Source organism: Phalangium opilio, unplaced genomic scaffold (genome assembly GCF_054372755.1).
Source record: "Phalangium opilio isolate 3A_F unplaced genomic scaffold, DU_Popi_V2 ptg000021l_1, whole genome shotgun sequence".
Classification (NCBI taxonomy): Eukaryota; Metazoa; Arthropoda; class Arachnida; order Opiliones; family Phalangiidae; genus Phalangium; species Phalangium opilio.
In genome coordinates, this window is record NW_028324153.1 from 3,216,401 (window position 1) to 3,237,489 (window position 21,089).

General features: G+C 44.8%; 23 non-coding genes across 23 annotated transcripts; all 23 read left to right on the plus strand.

The window, feature by feature from the left end:
* The first annotated feature begins 121 nt into the window (after positions 1–121).
* On the plus strand, positions 122–243 carry TRNAL-CAA (transfer RNA leucine (anticodon CAA)). The gene is made up of 2 exons: positions 122–159; positions 198–243. It is a non-coding gene; the product is annotated as a tRNA-Leu (tRNA).
* Positions 244–685: 442 nt separating this feature from the next.
* Positions 686–807, plus strand: TRNAL-CAA (transfer RNA leucine (anticodon CAA)). Its single transcript has 2 exons — positions 686–723; positions 762–807. It is a non-coding gene; the product is annotated as a tRNA-Leu (tRNA).
* Positions 808–1,811: 1,004 nt separating this feature from the next.
* On the plus strand, positions 1,812–1,933 carry TRNAL-CAA (transfer RNA leucine (anticodon CAA)). The gene is made up of 2 exons: positions 1,812–1,849; positions 1,888–1,933. It is a non-coding gene; the product is annotated as a tRNA-Leu (tRNA).
* Positions 1,934–2,375: 442 nt separating this feature from the next.
* On the plus strand, positions 2,376–2,497 carry TRNAL-CAA (transfer RNA leucine (anticodon CAA)). The gene is made up of 2 exons: positions 2,376–2,413; positions 2,452–2,497. It is a non-coding gene; the product is annotated as a tRNA-Leu (tRNA).
* A 1,004-nt stretch (positions 2,498–3,501) lies between these two features.
* On the plus strand, positions 3,502–3,623 carry TRNAL-CAA (transfer RNA leucine (anticodon CAA)). The gene is made up of 2 exons: positions 3,502–3,539; positions 3,578–3,623. It is a non-coding gene; the product is annotated as a tRNA-Leu (tRNA).
* Positions 3,624–4,065: 442 nt separating this feature from the next.
* TRNAL-CAA (transfer RNA leucine (anticodon CAA)) lies at positions 4,066–4,187 on the plus strand. The gene is made up of 2 exons: positions 4,066–4,103; positions 4,142–4,187. It is a non-coding gene; the product is annotated as a tRNA-Leu (tRNA).
* A 1,380-nt stretch (positions 4,188–5,567) lies between these two features.
* TRNAL-CAA (transfer RNA leucine (anticodon CAA)) lies at positions 5,568–5,689 on the plus strand. Its single transcript has 2 exons — positions 5,568–5,605; positions 5,644–5,689. It is a non-coding gene; the product is annotated as a tRNA-Leu (tRNA).
* Positions 5,690–6,693: 1,004 nt separating this feature from the next.
* On the plus strand, positions 6,694–6,815 carry TRNAL-CAA (transfer RNA leucine (anticodon CAA)). Its single transcript has 2 exons — positions 6,694–6,731; positions 6,770–6,815. It is a non-coding gene; the product is annotated as a tRNA-Leu (tRNA).
* A 254-nt stretch (positions 6,816–7,069) lies between these two features.
* Positions 7,070–7,190, plus strand: TRNAL-CAA (transfer RNA leucine (anticodon CAA)). The gene is made up of 2 exons: positions 7,070–7,107; positions 7,145–7,190. It is a non-coding gene; the product is annotated as a tRNA-Leu (tRNA).
* A 442-nt stretch (positions 7,191–7,632) lies between these two features.
* On the plus strand, positions 7,633–7,754 carry TRNAL-CAA (transfer RNA leucine (anticodon CAA)). The gene is made up of 2 exons: positions 7,633–7,670; positions 7,709–7,754. It is a non-coding gene; the product is annotated as a tRNA-Leu (tRNA).
* Positions 7,755–8,758: 1,004 nt separating this feature from the next.
* On the plus strand, positions 8,759–8,880 carry TRNAL-CAA (transfer RNA leucine (anticodon CAA)). Its single transcript has 2 exons — positions 8,759–8,796; positions 8,835–8,880. It is a non-coding gene; the product is annotated as a tRNA-Leu (tRNA).
* A 254-nt stretch (positions 8,881–9,134) lies between these two features.
* TRNAL-CAA (transfer RNA leucine (anticodon CAA)) lies at positions 9,135–9,256 on the plus strand. The gene is made up of 2 exons: positions 9,135–9,172; positions 9,211–9,256. It is a non-coding gene; the product is annotated as a tRNA-Leu (tRNA).
* A 254-nt stretch (positions 9,257–9,510) lies between these two features.
* Positions 9,511–9,632, plus strand: TRNAL-CAA (transfer RNA leucine (anticodon CAA)). Its single transcript has 2 exons — positions 9,511–9,548; positions 9,587–9,632. It is a non-coding gene; the product is annotated as a tRNA-Leu (tRNA).
* Positions 9,633–9,698: 66 nt separating this feature from the next.
* On the plus strand, positions 9,699–9,820 carry TRNAL-CAA (transfer RNA leucine (anticodon CAA)). Its single transcript has 2 exons — positions 9,699–9,736; positions 9,775–9,820. It is a non-coding gene; the product is annotated as a tRNA-Leu (tRNA).
* A 442-nt stretch (positions 9,821–10,262) lies between these two features.
* On the plus strand, positions 10,263–10,384 carry TRNAL-CAA (transfer RNA leucine (anticodon CAA)). Its single transcript has 2 exons — positions 10,263–10,300; positions 10,339–10,384. It is a non-coding gene; the product is annotated as a tRNA-Leu (tRNA).
* A 443-nt stretch (positions 10,385–10,827) lies between these two features.
* TRNAL-CAA (transfer RNA leucine (anticodon CAA)) lies at positions 10,828–10,949 on the plus strand. The gene is made up of 2 exons: positions 10,828–10,865; positions 10,904–10,949. It is a non-coding gene; the product is annotated as a tRNA-Leu (tRNA).
* Positions 10,950–11,391: 442 nt separating this feature from the next.
* Positions 11,392–11,513, plus strand: TRNAL-CAA (transfer RNA leucine (anticodon CAA)). The gene is made up of 2 exons: positions 11,392–11,429; positions 11,468–11,513. It is a non-coding gene; the product is annotated as a tRNA-Leu (tRNA).
* Positions 11,514–11,767: 254 nt separating this feature from the next.
* Positions 11,768–11,889, plus strand: TRNAL-CAA (transfer RNA leucine (anticodon CAA)). Its single transcript has 2 exons — positions 11,768–11,805; positions 11,844–11,889. It is a non-coding gene; the product is annotated as a tRNA-Leu (tRNA).
* A 66-nt stretch (positions 11,890–11,955) lies between these two features.
* TRNAL-CAA (transfer RNA leucine (anticodon CAA)) lies at positions 11,956–12,077 on the plus strand. The gene is made up of 2 exons: positions 11,956–11,993; positions 12,032–12,077. It is a non-coding gene; the product is annotated as a tRNA-Leu (tRNA).
* Positions 12,078–12,894: 817 nt separating this feature from the next.
* Positions 12,895–13,016, plus strand: TRNAL-CAA (transfer RNA leucine (anticodon CAA)). Its single transcript has 2 exons — positions 12,895–12,932; positions 12,971–13,016. It is a non-coding gene; the product is annotated as a tRNA-Leu (tRNA).
* A 66-nt stretch (positions 13,017–13,082) lies between these two features.
* On the plus strand, positions 13,083–13,204 carry TRNAL-CAA (transfer RNA leucine (anticodon CAA)). Its single transcript has 2 exons — positions 13,083–13,120; positions 13,159–13,204. It is a non-coding gene; the product is annotated as a tRNA-Leu (tRNA).
* Positions 13,205–15,711: 2,507 nt separating this feature from the next.
* On the plus strand, positions 15,712–15,833 carry TRNAL-CAA (transfer RNA leucine (anticodon CAA)). Its single transcript has 2 exons — positions 15,712–15,749; positions 15,788–15,833. It is a non-coding gene; the product is annotated as a tRNA-Leu (tRNA).
* Positions 15,834–17,401: 1,568 nt separating this feature from the next.
* Positions 17,402–17,523, plus strand: TRNAL-CAA (transfer RNA leucine (anticodon CAA)). The gene is made up of 2 exons: positions 17,402–17,439; positions 17,478–17,523. It is a non-coding gene; the product is annotated as a tRNA-Leu (tRNA).
* The last annotated feature ends 3,566 nt before the right edge of the window (positions 17,524–21,089 follow it).

Consider the following 21,089-nt stretch of genomic DNA (forward strand, 5'->3'; position numbering starts at 1 on the left):
ATCACTGAATTCTGGTCCTCGTTTGAGGGCGTGGGTTCGAATCCCACTTCTGACACCATGTGTTTTATGAAAATAACTAGAAGAGATGTAATTTTGAAACGTCCAAATTACATAAAACCACGTCAGTATGGCCGAGCGGTCTAAGGCGCCAGACTCAAGGGGCTTAGCTTCCTTCGTTCACGATGTGAATCTGTGTATTCTGGTCCTCGTTTGAGGGCGTGGGTTCGAATCCCACTTCTGACACGATGTGTTTTTCGAATATAACTGGAAGAGGTGTAATTTTAAAACGTCCAAATTACATAAAACCACGTCAGGATGGCCGAGCGGCCTAAGGTGCCAGACTCAAGGGGCTTAGCTTCCTTCGTTCACGATGTGAATCTGTGTATTCTCGTCCTCGGTTTAGGGCGTGGGTTCGAATCCCACTTCTGACACGATGTGTTTTTTGAAATTAACTGGAAGAGATGTAATTTTAAAACGTCCAAATTACATAAAACTACGTCAGGATGGCCGAGCGGTCTAAGGCGCCAGACTCAAGGGGCTTAGCTTCCTTCGTTCACAATGTGAATCTGTGTATTCTCGTCCTCGTTTTAGGGCGTGGGTTCGAATCCCACTTCTGACACGATGTGTTTTTTGAAAATAACTGGAAGAGATGTAATTTTAAAACGTCCAAATTACATAAAACTACGTCAGGATGGCCGAGCGGTCTAAGGCGCCAGACTCAAGGGGCTTAGCTTCCTTCGTTCACGATGTGAATCTGTGTATTCTGGTCCTCGTTTGAGGGCGTGGGTTCGAATCCCACTTATGACACGATGTGTTTTATGAAAATAACTGGAAGAGATGTAATTTTAAAACGTCAAAATTACCAAAGACCACAACAGGATGGCCGAGCTGTCTAAGGCGACAGACTCAAGGGGCTTAGCTTCCTTCGTTCACGATGTGAATCTGTGTATTCTCGTCCTCGTTTTAGGGCGTGGGTTCGAATCCCACTTCTGACACGATGTGTTTTTTGAAAATAACTGGAAGAGATGTAATTTTAAAACGTCCAAATTACATATAACCACGTCAGGAGGGCCGAGCGGTCTAAACGCCAGACTCAAGGGGCTTAGCTTCCTTCGTTTACGATGTGAATCTGTGTATTCTGGTCCTCGTTTGAGGGCGTGGGTTCGAATTCCACTTATGACACGATGTGTTTTATGAAAATAACTTCAAGAGATGTAATTTTAAAACGTCAAAATTACCAAAGACCGCAACAGGATGGCCGAGCGTTCTAAGGCGCCAGACTCAAGGGGCTAAGCTTCCTTCGTTCACGATGTGAATCTGTGTATTCTGGTCCTCGTTTGAGGGCGTGGGTTCGTATCCCACTTCTGACACGATGTGTTTTATGAAAATAACTGGAAGAGATGTAATTTTAAAACGTCCAAATTACATAAAACCACGTCAGGAGGGCCGAGCGGTCTAAACGCCAGACTCAAGGGGCTTAGCTTCCTTCGTTTACGATGTGAATCTGTGTATTCTGGTCCTCGTTTGAGGGCGTGGGTTCGAATCCCACTTATGACACGATGTGTTTTATGAAAATAACTGGAAGAGATGTAATTTTAAAACGTCCAAATTACATAAAACCACGTCAGGATGGCCGAGCGGCCTAAGGTGCCAGACTCAAGGGGCTTAGCTTCCTTCGTTCACGATGTGAATCACTGAATTCTGGTCCTCGTTTGAGGGCGTGGGTTCGAATCCCACTTCTGACACCATGTGTTTTATGAAAATAACTAGAAGAGATGTAATTTTGAAACGTCCAAATTACATAAAACCACGTCAGTATGGCCGAGCGGTCTAAGGCGCCAGACTCAAGGGGCTTAGCTTCCTTCGTTCACGATGTGAATCTGTGTATTCTGGTCCTCGTTTGAGGGCGTGGGTTCGAATCCCACTTCTGACACGATGTGTTTTTCGAATATACCTGGAAGAGGTGTAATTTTAAAACGTCCAAATTACATAAAACCACGTCAGGATGGCCGAGCGGCCTAAGGTGCCAGACTCAAGGGGCTTAGCTTCCTTCGTTCACGATGTGAATCTGTGTATTCTCGTCCTCGGTTTAGGGCGTGGGTTCGAATCCCACTTCTGACACGATGTGTTTTTTGAAATTAACTGGAAGAGATGTAATTTTAAAACGTCCAAATTACATAAAACTACGTCAGGATAGCCGAGCGGTCTAAGGCGCCAGACTCAAGGGGCTTAGCTTCCTTCGTTCACAATGTGAATCTGTGTATTCTCGTCCTCGTTTTAGGGCGTGGGTTCGAATCCCACTTCTGACACGATGTGTTTTTTGAAAATAACTGGAAGAGATGTAATTTTAAAACGTCCAAATTACATAAAACTACGTCAGGATGGCCGAGCGGTCTAAGGCGCCAGACTCAAGGGGCTTAGCTTCCTTCGTTCACGATGTGAATCTGTGTATTCTGGTCCTCGTTTGAGGGCGTGGGTTCGAATCCCACTTATGACACGATGTGTTTTATGAAAATAACTGGAAGAGATGTAATTTTAAAACGTCAAAATTACCAAAGACCACAACAGGATGGCCGAGCTGTCTAAGGCGACAGACTCAAGGGGCTTAGCTTCCTTCGTTCACGATGTGAATCTGTGTATTCTCGTCCTCGTTTTAGGGCGTGGGTTCGAATCCCACTTCTGACACGATGTGTTTTTTGAAAATAACTGGAAGAGATGTAATTTTAAAACGTCCAAATTACATATAACCACGTCAGGAGGGCCGAGCGGTCTAAACGCCAGACTCAAGGGGCTTAGCTTCCTTCGTTTACGATGTGAATCTGTGTATTCTGGTCCTCGTTTGAGGGCGTGGGTTCGAATTCCACTTATGACACGATGTGTTTTATGAAAATAACTTCAAGAGATGTAATTTTAAAACGTCAAAATTACCAAAGACCGCAACAGGATGGCCGAGCGTTCTAAGGCGCCAGACTCAAGGGGCTAAGCTTCCTTCGTTCACGATGTGAATCTGTGTATTCTGGTCCTCGTTTGAGGGCGTGGGTTCGTATCCCACTTCTGACACGATGTGTTTTATGAAAATAACTGGAAGAGATGTAATTTTAAAACGTCCAAATTACATAAAACCACGTCAGGAGGGCCGAGCGGTCTAAACGCCAGACTCAAGGGGCTTAGCTTCCTTCGTTTACGATGTGAATCTGTGTATTCTGGTCCTCGTTTGAGGGCGTGGGTTCGAATCCCACTTATGACACGATGTGTTTTATGAAAATAACTGGAAGAGATGTAATTTTAAAACGTCCAAATTACATAAAACCACGTCAGGATGGCCGAGCGGCCTAAGGTGCCAGACTCAAGGGGCTTAGCTTCCTTCGTTCACGATGTGAATCACTGAATTCTGGTCCTCGTTTGAGGGCGTGGGTTCGAATCCCACTTCTGACACCATGTGTTTTATGAAAATAACTAGAAGAGATGTAATTTTGAAACGTCCAAATTACATAAAACCACGTCAGTATGGCCGAGCGGTCTAAGGCGCCAGACTCAAGGGGCTTAGCTTCCTTCGTTCACGATGTGAATCTGTGTATTCTGGTCCTCGTTTGAGGGCGTGGGTTCGAATCCCACTTCTGACACGATGTGTTTTTCGAATATAACTGGAAGAGGTGTAATTTTAAAACGTCCAAATTACATAAAACCACGTCAGGATGGCCGAGCGGCCTAAGGTGCCAGACTCAAGGGGCTTAGCTTCCTTCGTTCACGATGTGAATCTGTGTATTCTCGTCCTCGGTTTAGGGCGTGGGTTCGAATCCCACTTCTGACACGATGTGTTTTTTGAAATTAACTGGAAGAGATGTAATTTTAAAACGTCCAAATTACATAAAACTACGTCAGGATGGCCGAGCGGTCTAAGGCGCCAGACTCAAGGGGCTTAGCTTCCTTCGTTCACAATGTGAATCTGTGTATTCTCGTCCTCGTTTTAGGGCGTGGGTTCGAATCCCACTTCTGACACGATGTGTTTTTTGAAAATAACTGGAAGAGATGTAATTTTAAAACGTCCAAATTACATAAAACTACGTCAGGATGGCCGAGCGGTCTAAGGCGCCAGACTCAAGGGGCTTAGCTTCCTTCGTTCACGATGTGAATCTGTGTATTCTGGTCCTCGTTTGAGGGCGTGGGTTCGAATCCCACTTATGACACGATGTGTTTTATGAAAATAACTGGAAGAGATGTAATTTTAAAACGTCAAAATTACCAAAGACCACAACAGGATGGCCGAGCTGTCTAAGGCGACAGACTCAAGGGGCTTAGCTTCCTTCGTTCACGATGTGAATCTGTGTATTCTCGTCCTCGTTTTAGGGCGTGGGTTCGAATCCCACTTCTGACACGATGTGTTTTTTGAAAATAACTGGAAGAGATGTAATTTTAAAACGTCCAAATTACATATAACCACGTCAGGAGGGCCGAGCGGTCTAAACGCCAGACTCAAGGGGCTTAGCTTCCTTCGTTTACGATGTGAATCTGTGTATTCTGGTCCTCGTTTGAGGGCGTGGGTTCGAATTCCACTTATGACACGATGTGTTTTATGAAAATAACTTCAAGAGATGTAATTTTAAAACGTCAAAATTACCAAAGACCACAACAGGATGGCCGAGCTGTCTAAGGCGACAGACTCAAGGGGCTTAGCTTCCTTCGTTCACGATGTGAATCTGTGTATTCTCGTCCTCGTTTTAGGGCGTGGGTTCGAATCCCACTTCTGACACGATGTGTTTTTTGAAAAGAACTGGAAGAGATGTAATTTTAAAACGTCCAAATTACTTAAAACCACGTCAGGAGGGCCGAGCGGTCTAAACGCCAGACTCAAGGGGCTTAGCTTCCTTCGTTTACGATGTAAATCTGTGTATTCTGGTCCTCGTTTGAGGGCGTGCGTTCGAATCCCACTTATGACACGATGTGTTTTATGAAAATAACTGGAAGAGATGTAATTTTAAAACGTCAAAATTACCAAAGACCACAACAGGATGGCCGAGCTGTCTAAGGCGACAGACTCAAGGGGCTTAGCTTCCTTCGTTCACGATGTGAATCTGTGTATTCTCGTCCTCGTTTTAGGGCGTGGGTTCGAATCCCACTTCTGACACGATGTGTTTTTTGAAAATAACTGGAAGAGATGTAATTTTAAAACTTCCAAATTACATAAAACCACGTCAGGATGGCCGAGCGGCCTAAGGTGCCAGACTCAAGGGGCTTAGCTTCCTTCGTTCACGATGTGAATCACTGTATTCTGGTCCTCGTTTGAGGGCGTGGGTTCAAATCCCACTTCTCACACGGTGTGTTTTTCGAATATAACTGGAAGAGATGTAATTTTAAAACGTCCAAATTACATAAAACCACGTCAGGATGGCCGAGCGGCCTAAGGTGCCAGACTCAAGGGGCTTAGCTTCCTTCGTTCACAATGTGAATCTGTGTATTCTCGTCCTCGTTTTAGGGCGTGGGTTCGAATCCCACTTCTGACACGATGTGTTTTTTGAAAATAACTGGAAGAGATGTAATTATAAAACGTCCAAATTACATAAAACTACGTCAGGATGGCCGAGCGGTCTAAGGCGCCAGACTCAAGGTGCTTAGCTTCCTTCGTTCACGATGTGAATCTGTGTATTCTGGTCCTCGTTTGAGGGCGTGGGTTCGAATCCCACTTATGACACGATGTGTTTTATGAAAATAACTGGAAGAGATGTAATTTTAAAACGTCAAAATTACCAAAGACCACAACAGGATGGCCGAGCTGTCTAAGGCGACAGACTCAAGGGGCTTAGCTTCCTTCGTTCACGATGTGAATCTGTGTATTCTCGTCCTCGTTTTAGGGCGTGGGTTCGAATCCCACTTCTGACACGATGTGTTTTTTGAAAATAACTGGAAGAGATGTAATTTTAAAACGTCCAAATTACATATAACCACGTCAGGAGGGCCGAGCGGTCTAAACGCCAGACTCAAGGGGCTTAGCTTCCTTCGTTTACGATGTGAATCTGTGTATTCTGGTCCTCGTTTGAGGGCGTGGGTTCGAATTCCACTTATGACACGATGTGTTTTATGAAAATAACTTCAAGAGATGTAATTTTAAAACGTCAAAATTACCAAAGACCGCAACAGGATGGCCGAGCGTTCTAAGGCGCCAGACTCAAGGGGCTAAGCTTCCTTCGTTCACGATGTGAATCTGTGTATTCTGGTCCTCGTTTGAGGGCGTGGGTTCGTATCCCACTTCTGACACGATGTGTTTTATGAAAATAACTGGAAGAGATGTAATTTTAAAACGTCCAAATTACATAAAACCACGTCAGGAGGGCCGAGCGGTCTAAACGCCAGACTCAAGGGGCTTAGCTTCCTTCGTTTACGATGTGAATCTGTGTATTCTGGTCCTCGTTTGAGGGCGTGGGTTCGAATCCCACTTATGACACGATGTGTTTTATGAAAATAACTGGAAGAGATGTAATTTTAAAACGTCCAAATTACATAAAACCACGTCAGGATGGCCGAGCGGCCTAAGGTGCCAGACTCAAGGGGCTTAGCTTCCTTCGTTCACGATGTGAATCACTGAATTCTGGTCCTCGTTTGAGGGCGTGGGTTCGAATCCCACTTCTGACACCATGTGTTTTATGAAAATAACTAGAAGAGATGTAATTTTGAAACGTCCAAATTACATAAAACCACGTCAGTATGGCCGAGCGGTCTAAGGCGCCAGACTCAAGGGGCTTAGCTTCCTTCGTTCACGATGTGAATCTGTGTATTCTGGTCCTCGTTTGAGGGCGTGGGTTCGAATCCCACTTCTGACACGATGTGTTTTTCGAATATAACTGGAAGAGGTGTAATTTTAAAACGTCCAAATTACATAAAACCACGTCAGGATGGCCGAGCGGCCTAAGGTGCCAGACTCAAGGGGCTTAGCTTCCTTCGTTCACGATGTGAATCTGTGTATTCTCGTCCTCGGTTTAGGGCGTGGGTTCGAATCCCACTTCTGACACGATGTGTTTTTTGAAATTAACTGGAAGAGATGTAATTTTAAAACGTCCAAATTACATAAAACTACGTCAGGATGGCCGAGCGGTCTAAGGCGCCAGACTCAAGGGGCTTAGCTCCTTCGTTCACGATGTGAATCTGTGTATTCTGGTCCTCGTTTGAGGGCGTGGGTTCGAATCCCACTTATGACACGATGTGTTTTATGAAAATAACTTGAAGAGATGTAATTTTAAAACGTCAAAATTACCAAAGACCACAACAGGATGGCCGAGCTGTCTAAGGCGACAGACTCAAGGGGCTTAGCTTCCTTCGTTCACGATGTGAATTTGTGTATTCTCGTCCTCGTTTTAGGGCGTGGGTTCGAATCCCACTTCTGACACGATGTGTGTTTTGAAAATAACTGGAAGAGATGTAATTTTAAAACGTCCAAATTACATAAAACCACGTCAGGATGGCCGAGCGGTCTAAGGCGCCAGACTCAAGGGGCTTAGCTTCCTTCGTTCACAATGTGAATCTGTGTATTCTCGTCCTCGTTTTAGGGCGTGGGTTCGAATCCCACTTCTGACACGATGTGTTTTTTGAAAATAACTGGAAGAGATGTAATTTTAAAACGTCCAAATTACATAAAACTACGTCAGGATGGCCGAGCGGTCTAAGGCGCCAGACTCAAGGGGCTTAGCTTCCTTCGTTCACGATGTGAATCTGTGTATTCTGGTCCTCGTTTGAGGGCGTGGGTTCGAATCCCACTTATGACACGATGTGTTTTATGAAAATAACTGGAAGAGATGTAATTTTAAAACGTCAAAATTACCAAAGACCACAACAGGATGGCCGAGCTGTCTAAGGCGACAGACTCAAGGGGCTTAGCTTCCTTCGTTCACGATGTGAATCTGTGTATTCTCGTCCTCGTTTTAGGGCGTGGGTTCGAATCCCACTTCTGACACGATGTGTTTTTTGAAAATAACTGGAAGAGATGTAATTTTAAAACGTCCAAATTACATATAACCACGTCAGGAGGGCCGAGCGGTCTAAACGCCAGACTCAAGGGGCTTAGCTTCCTTCGTTTACGATGTGAATCTGTGTATTCTGGTCCTCGTTTGAGGGCGTGGGTTCGAATTCCACTTATGACACGATGTGTTTTATGAAAATAACTTCAAGAGATGTAATTTTAAAACGTCAAAATTACCAAAGACCGCAACAGGATGGCCGAGCGTTCTAAGGCGCCAGACTCAAGGGGCTAAGCTTCCTTCGTTCACGATGTGAATCTGTGTATTCTGGTCCTCGTTTGAGGGCGTGGGTTCGTATCCCACTTCTGACACGATGTGTTTTATGAAAATAACTGGAAGAGATGTAATTTTAAAACGTCCAAATTACATAAAACCACGTCAGGAGGGCCGAGCGGTCTAAACGCCAGACTCAAGGGGCTTAGCTTCCTTCGTTTACGATGTGAATCTGTGTATTCTGGTCCTCGTTTGAGGGCGTGGGTTCGAATCCCACTTATGACACGATGTGTTTTATGAAAATAACTGGAAGAGATGTAATTTTAAAAAGTCCAAATTACATAAAACCACGTCAGGATGGCCGAGCGGCCTAAGGTGCCAGACTCAAGGGGCTTAGCTTCCTTCGTTCACGATGTGAATCACTGAATTCTGGTCCTCGTTTGAGGGCGTGGGTTCGAATCCCACTTCTGACACCATGTGTTTTATGAAAATAACTAGAAGAGATGTAATTTTGAAACGTCCAAATTACATAAAACCACGTCAGTATGGCCGAGCGGTCTAAGGCGCCAGACTCAAGGGGCTTAGCTTCCTTCGTTCACGATGTGAATCTGTGTATTCTGGTCCTCGTTTGAGGGCGTGGGTTCGAATCCCACTTCTGACACGATGTGTTTTTCGAATATAACTGGAAGAGGTGTAATTTTAAAACGTCCAAATTACATAAAACCACGTCAGGATGGTCGAGCGGCCTAAGGTGCCAGACTCAAGGGGCTTAGCTTCCTTCGTTCACGATGTGAATCTGTGTATTCTCGTCCTCGGTTTAGGGCGTGGGTTCGAATCCCACTTCTGACACGATGTGTTTTTTGAAATTAACTGGAAGAGATGTAATTTTAAAACGTCCAAATTACATAAAACTACGTCAGGATGGCCGAGCGGTCTAAGGCGCCAGACTCAAGGGGCTTAGCTTCCTTCGTTCACGATGTGAATCTGTGTATTCTGGTCCTCGTTTGAGGGCGTGGGTTCGAATCCCACTTATGACACGATGTGTTTTATGAAAATAACTTGAAGAGATGTAATTTTAAAACGTCAAAATTACCAAAGACCACAACAGGATGGCCGAGCTGTCTAAGGCGACAGACTCAAGGGGCTTAGCTTCCTTCGTTCACGATGTGAATTTGTGTATTCTCGTCCTCGTTTTAGGGCGTGGGTTCGAATCCCACTTCTGACACGATGTGTTTTTTGAAAATAACTGGAAGAGATGTAATTTTAAAACGTCCAAATTACATAAAACCACGTCAGGATGGCCGAGCGGTCTAAGGCGCCAGACTCAAGGGGCTTAGCTTCCTTCGTTCACGATGTGAATCTGTGTATTCTGGTCCTCGTTTGAGGGCGTGGGTTCGAATCCCACTTCTGACACGATGTGTTTTTCGAATATAACTGGAAGAGGTGTAATTTTAAAACGTCCAAATTACATAAAACCACGTCAGGATGGCCGAGCGGTCTAAGGCGCCAGACTCAAGGGACTTAGCTTCCTTCGTTCACGATGTGAATCTGTGTATTCTGGTCCTCGTTTGAGGGCGTGGGTTCGAATCCCACTTCTGACACGATGTGTTTTTCGAATATAACTGGAAGAGGTGTAATTTTAAAACGTCCAAATTACATAAAACCACGTCAGGATGGCCGAGCGGCCTAAGGTGCCAGACTCAAGGGGCTTAGCTTCCTTCGTTCACGATGTGAATCTGTGTATTCTCGTCCTCGGTTTAGGGCGTAAGTTCGAATCCCACTTCTGACACGATGTGTTTTTTGAAAATAACTGGAAGAGATGTAATTTTAAAACGTCCAAATTACATAAAAGTACGTCAGGATGGCCGAGCGGTCTAAGGCGCCAGACTCAAGGGGCTTAGCTTCCTTCGTTCACGATGTGAATCTGTGTATTCTGGTCCTCGTTTGAGGGCGTGGGTTCGTATCCCACTTCTGACACGATGTGTTTTATGAAAATAACTGGAAGAGATGTAATTTTAAAACGTCCAAATTACATAAAACTACGTCAGGATGGCCGAGCGGTCTAAGGCGCCAGACTCAAGGGGCTTAGCTTCCTTCGTTCACGATGTGAATCTGTGTATTCTAGTCCTCGTTTGAGGGCGTGGGTTCGAATCCCACTTCTGACACGATGTGTTTTTTGAAAATAACTGGAAGAGATGTAATTTTAAAACGTCCAAATTACATAAAACCACGTCAGGATGGCCGAGCGGTCTAAGGCGCCAGACTCAAGGGGCTTAGCTTCCTTCGTTCACGATGTGAATCTGTGTATTCTGGTCCTCTTTTGAGGACGTGGGTTCGTATCGCACTTCTGACACGATGTGTTTTATGAAAATAACTGTAAGAGATGTAATTTTAAAACGTCCAAATTACATAAAACTACAACAGGATGGCCGAGCGGTCTTAGGCGACAGACTCAAGTGTTCTTAGTTTCATTGGTTGACGATGTGAATCGCTGTATTCTGGTCCTCGTTTGAGGGCGTGGGTTCGAATCCCACTTATGACACGATGTGTTTTATGAAAATAACTGGAAGAGATGTAATTTTGAAACGTCCAAATTACATAAAACCACGTCAGTATGGCCGAGCGGTCTAAGGCGCCAGACTCAAGGGGCTTAGCTTCCTTCGTTCACGATGTGAATCTGTGTATTCTGGTCCTCGTTTGAGGGCGTGGGTTCGAATCCCACTTCTGACACGATGTGTTTTTCGAATATAACTGGAAGAGATGTAATTTTAAAACGTCCAAATTACATAAAACCACGTCAGGATGGCCGAGCGGTCTAAGGCGCCAGACTCAAGGGGCTTAGCTTCCTTCGTTCACGATGTGAATCTGTTTATTCTGGTCCTCGTTTGAGGGCGTGGGTTCGTATCCCACTTCTGACACGATGTGTTTTATGAAAATAACTTGAAGAGATGTAATTTTAAAACGTCAAAATTACCAAAGACCACAACAGGATGGCCGAGCTGTCTAAGGCGACAGACTCAAGGGGCTTAGCTTCCTTCGTTCACGATGTGAATTTGTGTATTCTCGTCCTCGTTTTAGGGCGTGGGTTCGAATCCCACTTCTGACACGATGTGTTTTTTGAAAATAACTGGAAGAGATGTAATTTTAAAATGTCCAAATTACATAAAACCACGTCAGGATGGCCGAGCGGTCTAAGGCGCCAGACTCAAGGGGCTTAGCTTCCTTCGTTCACGATGTGAATCTGTGTATTCTGGTCCTCGTTTGAGGGCGTGGGTTCGAATCCCACTTCTGACACGATGTGTTTTTCGAATATAACTGGAAGAGGTGTAATTTTAAAACGTCCAAATTACATAAAACCACGTCAGGATGGCCGAGCGGCCTAAGGTGCCAGACTCAAGGGGCTTAGCTTCCTTCGTTCACGATGTGAATCTGTGTATTCTCGTCCTCGTTTTAGGGCGTGGGTTCGAATCCCACTTCTGACACGATGTGTTTTTTGAAAATAACTGGAAGAGATGTAATTTTAAAATGTCCAAATTACATAAAACCACGTCAGGATGGCCGAGCGGTCTAAGGCGCCAGACTCAAGGGGCTTAGCTTCCTTCGTTCACGATGTGAATCTGTGTATTCTGGTCCTCGTTTGAGGGCGTGGGTTCGAATCCCACTTCTGACACGATGTGTTTTTCGAATATAACTGGAAGAGGTGTAATTTTAAAACGTCCAAATTACATAAAACCACGTCAGGATGGCCGAGCGGTCTAAGGCGCCAGACTCAAGGGACTTAGCTTCCTTCGTTCACGATGTGAATCTGTGTATTCTGGTCCTCGTTTGAGGGCGTGGGTTCGAATCCCACTTCTGACACGATGTGTTTTTCGAATATAACTGGAAGAGGTGTAATTTTAAAACGTCCAAATTACATAAAACCACGTCAGGATGGCCGAGCGGCCTAAGGTGCCAGACTCAAGGGGCTTAGTTTCCTTCGTTCACGATGTGAATCTGTGTATTCTCGTCCTCGGTTTAGGGCGTGGGTTCGAATCCCACTTCTGACACGATGTGTTTTTTGAAAATAACTGGAAGAGATGTAATTTTAGAACGTCCAAATTACATAAAACTACGTCAGGATGGCCGAGCGGTCTAAGGCGCCAGACTCAAGGGGCTTAGCTTCCTTCGTTCACGATGTGAATCTGTGTATTCTGGTCCTCGTTTGAGGGCGTGGGTTCGTATCCCACTTCTGACACGATGTGTTTTATGAAAATAACTGGAAGAGATGTAATTTTAAAACGTCCAAATTACATAAAACCACGTCAGGAGGGCCGAGCGGTCTAAACGCCAGACTCAAGGGGCTTAGCTTCCTTCGTTTACGATGTGAATCTGTGTATTCTGGTCCTCGTTTGAGGGCGTGGGTTCGAATCCCACTTATGACACGATGTGTTTTATGAAAATAACTTGAAGAGATGTAATTTTAAAACGTCAAAATTACCACAGACCACAACAGGATGGCCGAGCTGTCTAAGGCGACAGACTCAAGGGGCTTAGCTTCCTTCGTTCACGATGTGAATTTGTGTATTCTCGTCCTCGTTTTAGGGCGTGGGTTCGAATCCCACTTCTGACACGATGTGTTTTTTGAAAATAACTGGAAGAGATGTAATTTTAAAATGTCCAAATTACATAAAACCACGTCAGGATGGCCGAGCGGTCTAAGGCGCCAGACTCAAGGGGCTTAGCTTCCTTCGTTCACGATGTGAATCTGTGTATTCTGGTCCTCGTTTGAGGGCGTGGGTTCGAATCCCACTTCTGACACGATGTGTTTTTCGAATATAACTGGAAGAGGTGTAATTTTAAAACGTCCAAATTACATAAAACCACGTCAGGATGGCCGAGCGGTCTAAGGCGCCAGACTCAAGGGACTTAGCTTCCTTCGTTCACGATGTGAATCTGTGTATTCTGGTCCTCGTTTGAGGGCGTGGGTTCGAATCCCACTTCTGACACGATGTGTTTTTCGAATATAACTGGAAGAGGTGTAATTTTAAAACGTCCAAATTACATAAAACCACGTCAGGATGGCCGAGCGGCCTAAGGTGCCAGACTCAAGGGGCTTAGCTTCCTTCGTTCGCGATGTGAATCTGTGTATTCTCGTCCTCGGTTTAGGGCGTGGGTTCGAATCCCACTTATGACACGATGTGTTTTATGAAAATAACTTGAAGAGATGTAATTTTAAAACGTCAAAATTACCACAGACCACAACAGGATGGCCGAGCTGTCTAAGGCGACAGACTCAAGGGGCTTAGCTTCCTTCGTTCACGATGTGAATCTGTGTATTCTGGTCCTCGTTTGAGGGCGTGGGTTCGAATCCCACTTCTGACACGATGTGTTTTTCGAATATAACTGGAAGAGGTGTAATTTTAAAACGTCCAAATTACATAAAACCACGTCAGGATGGCCGAGCGGCCTAAGGTGCCAGACTCAAGGGGCTTAGCTTCCTTCGTTCACGATGTGAATCTGTGTATTCTCGTCCTCGGTTTAGGGCGTGGGTTCGAATCCCACTTCTGACACAATGTGTTTTTTGAAAATAACTGGAAGAGATGTAATTTTAAAACGTCCAAATTACATAAAACTACGTCAGGATGGCCGAGCGGTCTAAGGCGCCAGACTCAAGGGGCTTAGCTTCCTTCGTTCACGATGTGAATCTGTGTATTCTGGTCCTCGTTTGAGGGCGTGGGTTCGTATCCCACTTCTGACACGATGTGTTTTATGAAAATAACTGGAAGAGATGTAATTTTAAAACGTCCAAATTACATAAAACCACGTCAGGAGGGCCGAGCGGTCTAAACGCCAGACTCAAGGGGCTTAGCTTCCTTCGTTTACGATGTGAATCTGTGTATTCTGGTCCTCGTTTGAGGGCGTGGGTTCGAATCCCACTTATGACACGATGTGTTTTATGAAAATAACTGGAAGAGATGTAATTTTAAAACGTCAAAATTACCAAAGACCACAACAGGATGGCCGAGCTGTCTAAGGCGACAGACTCAAGGGGCTTAGCTTCCTTCGTTCACGATGTGAATCTGTGTATTCTCGTCCTCGTTTTAGGGCGTGGGTTCGAATCCCACTTCTGACAAGATGTGTTTTTTGAAAATAACTTGAAGAGATGTAATTTTAAAACGTCCAAATTACATAAAACCACGTCAGGATGGCCGAGCGGCCTAAGGTGCCAGACTCAAGGGGCTTAGCTTCCTTCGTTCACGATGTGAATCTGTGTATTCTCGTCCTCGTTTTAGGGCGTGGGTTCGTATCCCACTTCTGACACGATGTGTTTTATGAAAATAACTGGAAGAGATGTAATTTTAAAACGTCCAAATTACATAAAACCACGTCAGGAGGGCCGAGCGGTCTAAACGCCAGACTCAAGGGGCTTAGCTTCCTTCGTTTACGATGTGAATCTGTGTATTCTGGTCCTCGTTTGAGGGCGTGGGTTCGAATCCCACTTATGACACGATGTGTTTTATGAAAATAACTGGAAGAGATGTAATTTTAAAACGTCAAAATTACCAAAGACCACAACAGGATGGCCGAGCTGTCAAAGGCGACAGACTCAAGGGGCTTAGCTTCCTTCGTTCACGATGTGAATCTGTGTATTCTCGTCCTCGTTTTAGGGCGTGGGTTCGAATCCCACTTCTGACACGATGTGTTTTTTGAAAATAACTGGAAGAGATGTAATTTTAAAACGTCCAAATTACATACAACCACGTCAGGATGGCCGAGCGGCCTAAGGTGCCAGACTCAAGGGGCTTAGCTTCCTTCGTTCACGATGTGAATCTGTGTATTCTTGTCCTCGTTTTAGGGCGTGGGTTCGAATCCCACTTCTGACACGATGTGTTTTTTGAAATTAACTGGAAGAGATGTAATTTTAAAACGTCCAAATTACATAAAACTACGTCAGGATTGCCGAGCGGTCTAAGGCGCCAGACTCAAGGGGCTTAGCTTCCTTCGTTCACGATGTGAATCTGTGTATTCTGGTCTTCGTTTGAGGGCGTGGGTTCGTATCCCACTTCTGACACGATGTGTTTTATGAAAATAACTGGAAGAGATGTAATTTTAAAACGTCCAAATTACATAAAACCACGTCAGGAGGGCCGAGCGGTCTAAACGCCAGACTCAAGGGGCTTAGCTTCCTTCGTTTACGATGTGAATCTGTGTATTCTGGTCCTCGTTTGAGGGCGTGGGTTCGAATCCCACTTATGACACGATGTGTTTTATGAAAATAACTGGAAGAGATGTAATTTTAAAACGTCAAAATTACCAAAGACCACAACAGGATGGCCGAGCTGTCTAAGGCGACAGACTCAAGGGGCTTAGCTTCCTTCGTTCACGATGTGAATTTGTGTATTCTCGTCCTCGTTTTAGGGCGTGGGTTCGAATCCCACTTCTGACACGATGTGTTTTTTGAAAATAACTGGAAGAGATGTAATTTTAAAACGTCCAAATTACATAAAACCACGTCAGGATGGCCGAGCGGTCTAAGGCGCCAGACTCAAGGGGCTTAGCTTCCTTCGTTCACGATGTGAATCTGTGTATTCTGGTCTTCGTTTGAGGGCGTGGGTTCGAATCCCACTTCTGACACGATGTGTTTTTCGAATATAACTGGAAGAGGTGTAATTTTAAAACGTCCAAATTACATAAAACCACGTCAGGATGGCCGAGCGGCCTAAGGTGCCAGACTCAAGGGGCTTAGCTTCCTTCGTTCACGATGTGAATCTGTGTATTCTCGTCCTCGGTTTAGGGCGTGGGTTCGAATCCCACTTCTGACACAATGTGTTTTTTGAAAATAACTGGAAGAGATGTAATTTTAAAACGTCCAAATTACATAAAACTACGTCAGGATGGCCGAGCGGTCTAAGGCGCCAGACTCAAGGGGCTTAGCTTCCTTCGTTCACGATGTGAATCTGTGTATTCTGGTCCTCGTTTGAGGGCGTGGGTTCGTATCCCACTTCTGACACGATGTGTTTTATGAAAATAACTGGAAGAGATGTAATTTTAAAACGTCCAAATTACATAAAACCACGTCAGGAGGGCCGAGCGGTCTAAACGCCAGACTCAAGGGGCTTAGCTTCCTTCGTTTACGATGTGAATCTGTGTATTCTGGTCCTCGTTTGAGGGCGTGGGTTCGAATCCCACTTATGACACGATGTGTTTTATGAAAATAACTTGAAGAGATGTAATTTTAAAACGTCAAAATTACCAAAGACCACAACAGGATGGCCGAGCTGTCTAAGGCGACAGACTCAAGGGGCTTAGCTTCCTTCGTTCACGATGTGAATTTGTGTATTCTCGTCCTCGTTTTAGGGCGTGGGTTCGAATCCCACTTCTGACACGATGTGTTTTTTGAAAATAACTGGAAGAGATGTAATTTTAAAACGTCCAAATTACATACAACCACGTCAGGATGGCCGAGCGGCCTAAGGTGCCAGACTCAAGGGGCTTAGCTTCCTTCGTTCACGATGTGAATCTGTGTATTCTTGTCCTCGTTTTAGGGCGTGGGTTCGAATCCCACTTCTGACACGATGTGTTTTTTGAAATTAACTGGAAGAGATGTAATTTTAAAACGTCCAAATTACATAAAACTACGTCAGGATTGCCGAGCGGTCTAAGGCGCCAGACTCAAGGGGCTTAGCTTCCTTCGTTCACGATGTGAATCTGTGTATTCTGGTCCTCGTTTGAGGGCGTGGGTTCGTATCCCACTTCTGACACGATGTGTTTTATGAAAATAACTGGAAGAGATGTAATTTTAAAACGTCCAAATTACATAAAACCACGTCAGGAGGGCCGAGCGGTCTAAACGCCAGACTCAAGGGGCTTAGCTTCCTTCGTTTACGATGTGAATCTGTGTATTCTGGTCCTCGTTTGAGGGCGTGGGTTCGAATCCCACTTATGACACGATGTGTTTTATGAAAATAACTGGAAGAGATGTAATTTTAAAACGTCAAAATTACCAAAGACCACAACAGGATGGCCGAGCTGTCTAAGGCGACAGACTCAAGGGGCTTAGCTTCCTTCGTTCACGATGTGAATTTGTGTATTCTCGTCCTCGTTTTAGGGCGTGGGTTCGAATCCCACTTCTGACACGATGTGTTTTTTGAAAATAACTGGAAGAGATGTAATTTTAAAACGTCCAAATTACATAAAACCACGTCAGGATGGCCGAGCGGTCAAAGGCGCCAGACTCAAGGGGCTTAGCTTCCTTCGTTCACGATGTGAATCTGTGTATTCTGGTCTTCGTTTGAGGGCGTGGGTTCGAATCCCACTTCTGACACGATGTGTTTTTCGAATATAACTGGAAGAGGTGTAATTTTAAAACGTCCAAATTACATAAAACCACGTCAGGATGGCCGAGCGGCCTAAGGTGCCAGACTCAAGGGGCTTAGCTTCCTTCGTTCACGATGTGAATCTGTGTATTCTCGTCCTCGGTTTAGGGCGTGGGTTCGAATCCCACTTCTGACACAATGTGTTTTTTGAAATTAACTGGAAGAGATGTAATTTTAAAACGTCCAAATTACATAAAACTACGTCAGGATGGCCGAGCGGTCTAAGGCGCCAGACTCAAGGGGCTTAGCTTCCTTCGTTCACGATGTGAATCTGTGTATTCTGGTCCTCGTTTGAGGGCGTGGGTTCGTATCCCACTTCTGACACGATGTGTTTTATGAAAATAACTGGAAGAGATGTAATTTTAAAACGTCCAAATTACATAAAACCACGTCAGGAGGGCCGAGCGGTCTAAACGCCAGACTCAAGGGGCTTAGCTTCCTTCGTTTACGATGTGAATCTGTGTATTCTGGTCCTCGTTTGAGGGCGTGGGTTCGAATCCCACTTATGACACGATGTGTTTTATGAAAATAACTTGAAGAGATGTAATTTTAAAACGTCAAAATTACCAAAGACCACAACAGGATGGCCGAGCTGTCTAAGGCGACAGACTCAAGGGGCTTAGCTTCCTTCGTTCACGATGTGAATCTGTGTATTCTCGTCCTCGTTTTAGGGCGTGGGTTCGAATCCCACTTCTGACAAGATGTGTTTTTTGAAATTAACTGGAAGAGATGTAATTTTAAAACGTCCAAATTACATAAAACTACGTCAGGATGGCCGAGCGGTCTAAGGCGCCAGACTCAAGGGGCTTAGCTTCCTTCGTTCACGATGTGAATCTGTGTATTCTGGTCCTCGTTTGAGGGCGTGGGTTCGTATCCCACTTCTGACACGATGTGTTTTATGAAAATAACTGGAAGAGATGTAATTTTAAAACGTCCAAATTACATAAAACCACGTCAGGAGGGCCGAGCGGTCTAAACGCCAGACTCAAGGGGCTTAGCTTCCTTCGTTTACGATGTGAATCTGTGTATTCTGGTCCTCGTTTGAGGGCGTGGGTTCGAATCCCACTTATGACACGATGTGTTTTATGAAAATAACTTGAAGAGATGTAATTTTAAAACGTCAAAATTACCAAAGACCACAACAGGATGGCCGAGCTGTCTAAGGCGACAGACTCAAGGGGCTTAGCTTCCTTCGTTCACGATGTGAATCTGTGTATTCTCGTCCTCGTTTTAGGGCGTGGGTTCGAATCCCACTTCTGACAAGATGTGTTTTTTGAAAATAACTTGAAGAGATGTAATTTTAAAACGTCCAAATTACATAAAACCACGTCAGGATGGCCGAGCGGCCTAAGGTGCCAGACTCAAGGGGCTTAGCTTCCTTCGTTCACGATGTGAATCTGTGTATTCTCGTCCTCGTTTTAGGGCGTGGGTTCGTATCCCACTTCTGACACGATGTGTTTTATGAAAATAACTGGAAGAGATGTAATTTTAAAACGTCCAAATTACATAAAACCACGTCAGGAGGGCCGAGCGGTCTAAACGCCAGACTCAAGGGGCTTAGCTTCCTTCGTTTACGATGTGAATCTGTGTATTCTGGTCCTCGTTTGAGGGCGTGGGTTCGAATCCCACTTATGACACGATGTGTTTTATGAAAATAACTGGAAGAGATGTAATTTTAAAACGTCCAAATTACATACAACCACGTCAGGATGGCCGAGCGGCCTAAGGTGCCAGACTCAAGGGGCTTAGCTTCCTTCGTTCACGATGTGAATCTGTGTATTCTTGTCCTCGTTTTAGGGCGTGGGTTCGAATCCCACTTCTGACACGATGTGTTTTTTGAAATTAACTGGAAGAGATGTAATTTTAAAACGTCCAAATTACATAAAACTACGTCAGGATTGCCGAGCGGTCTAAGGCGCCAGACTCAAGGGGCTTAGCTTCCTTCGTTCACGATGTGAATCTGTGTATTCTGGTCCTCGTTTGAGGGCGTGGGTTCGTATCCCACTTCTGACACGATGTGTTTTATGAAAATAACTGGAAGAGATGTAATTTTAAAACGTCCAAATTACATAAAACCACGTCAGGAGGGCCGAGCGGTCTAAACGCCAGACTCAAGGGGCTTAGCTTCCTTCGTTTACGATGTGAATCTGTGTATTCTGGTCCTCGTTTGAGGGCGTGGGTTCGAATCCCACTTATGACACGATGTGTTTTATGAAAATAACTGGAAGAGATGTAATTTTAAAACGTCAAAATTACCAAAGACCACAACAGGATGGCCGAGCTGTCAAAGGCGACAGACTCAAGGGGCTTAGCTTCCTTCGTTCACGATGTGAATCTGTGTATTCTCGTCCTCGTTTTAGGGCGTGGGTTCGAATCCCACTTCTGACAAGATGTGTTTTTTGAAAATAACTGGAAGAGATGTAATTTTAAAACGTCCAAATTACATAAAACCACGTCAGGATGGCCGAGCGGCCTAAGGTGCCAGACTCAAGGGGCTTAGCTTCCTTCGTTCACGATGTGAATCTGTGTATTCTCGTCCTCGTTTTAGGGCGTGGGTTCGTATCCCACTTCTGACACGATGTGTTTTATGAAAATAACTGGAAGAGATGTAATTTTAAAACGTCCAAATTACATAAAACCACGTCAGGAGGGCCGAGCGGTCTAAACGCCAGACTCAAGGGGCTTAGCTTCCTTCGTTTACGATGTGAATCTGTGTATTCTGGTCCTCGTTTGAGGGCGTGGGTTCGTATCCCACTTCTGACACGATGTGTTTTATGAAAATAACTGGAAGAGATGTAATTTTAAAACGTCCAAATTACATAAAACCACGTCAGGAGGGCCGAGCGGTCTAAACGCCAGACTCAAGTGGCTTAGCTTCCTTCGTTTACGATGTGAATCTGTGTATTCTGGTCCTCGTTTGAGGGCGTGGGTTCGAATCCCACTTATGACACGATGTGTTTTATGAAAATAACTTGAAGAGATGTAATTTTAAAACGTCAAAATTACCAAAGACCACAACAGGATGGCCGAGCTGTCTAAGGCGACAGACTCAAGGGGCTTAGCTTCCTTCGTTCACGATGTGAATCTGTGTATTCTCGTCCTCGTTTTAGGGCGTGGGTTCGAATCCCACTTCTGACAAGATGTGTTTTTTGAAAATAACTTGAAGAGATGTAATTTTAAAACGTCCAAATTACATAAAACCACGTCAGGATGGCCGAGCGGCCTAAGGTGCCAGACTCAAGGGGCTTAGCTTCCTTCGTTCACGATGTGAATCTGTGTATTCTCGTCCTCGTTTTAGGGCGTGGGTTCGTATCCCACTTCTGACACGATGTGTTTTATGAAAATAACTGGAAGAGATGTAATTTTAAAACGTCCAAATTACATAAAACCACGTCAGGAGGGCCGAGCGGTCTAAACGCCAGACTCAAGGGGCTTAGCTTCCTTCGTTTACGATGTGAATCTGTGTATTCTGGTCCTCGTTTGAGGGCGTGGGTTCGAATCCCACTTATGACAC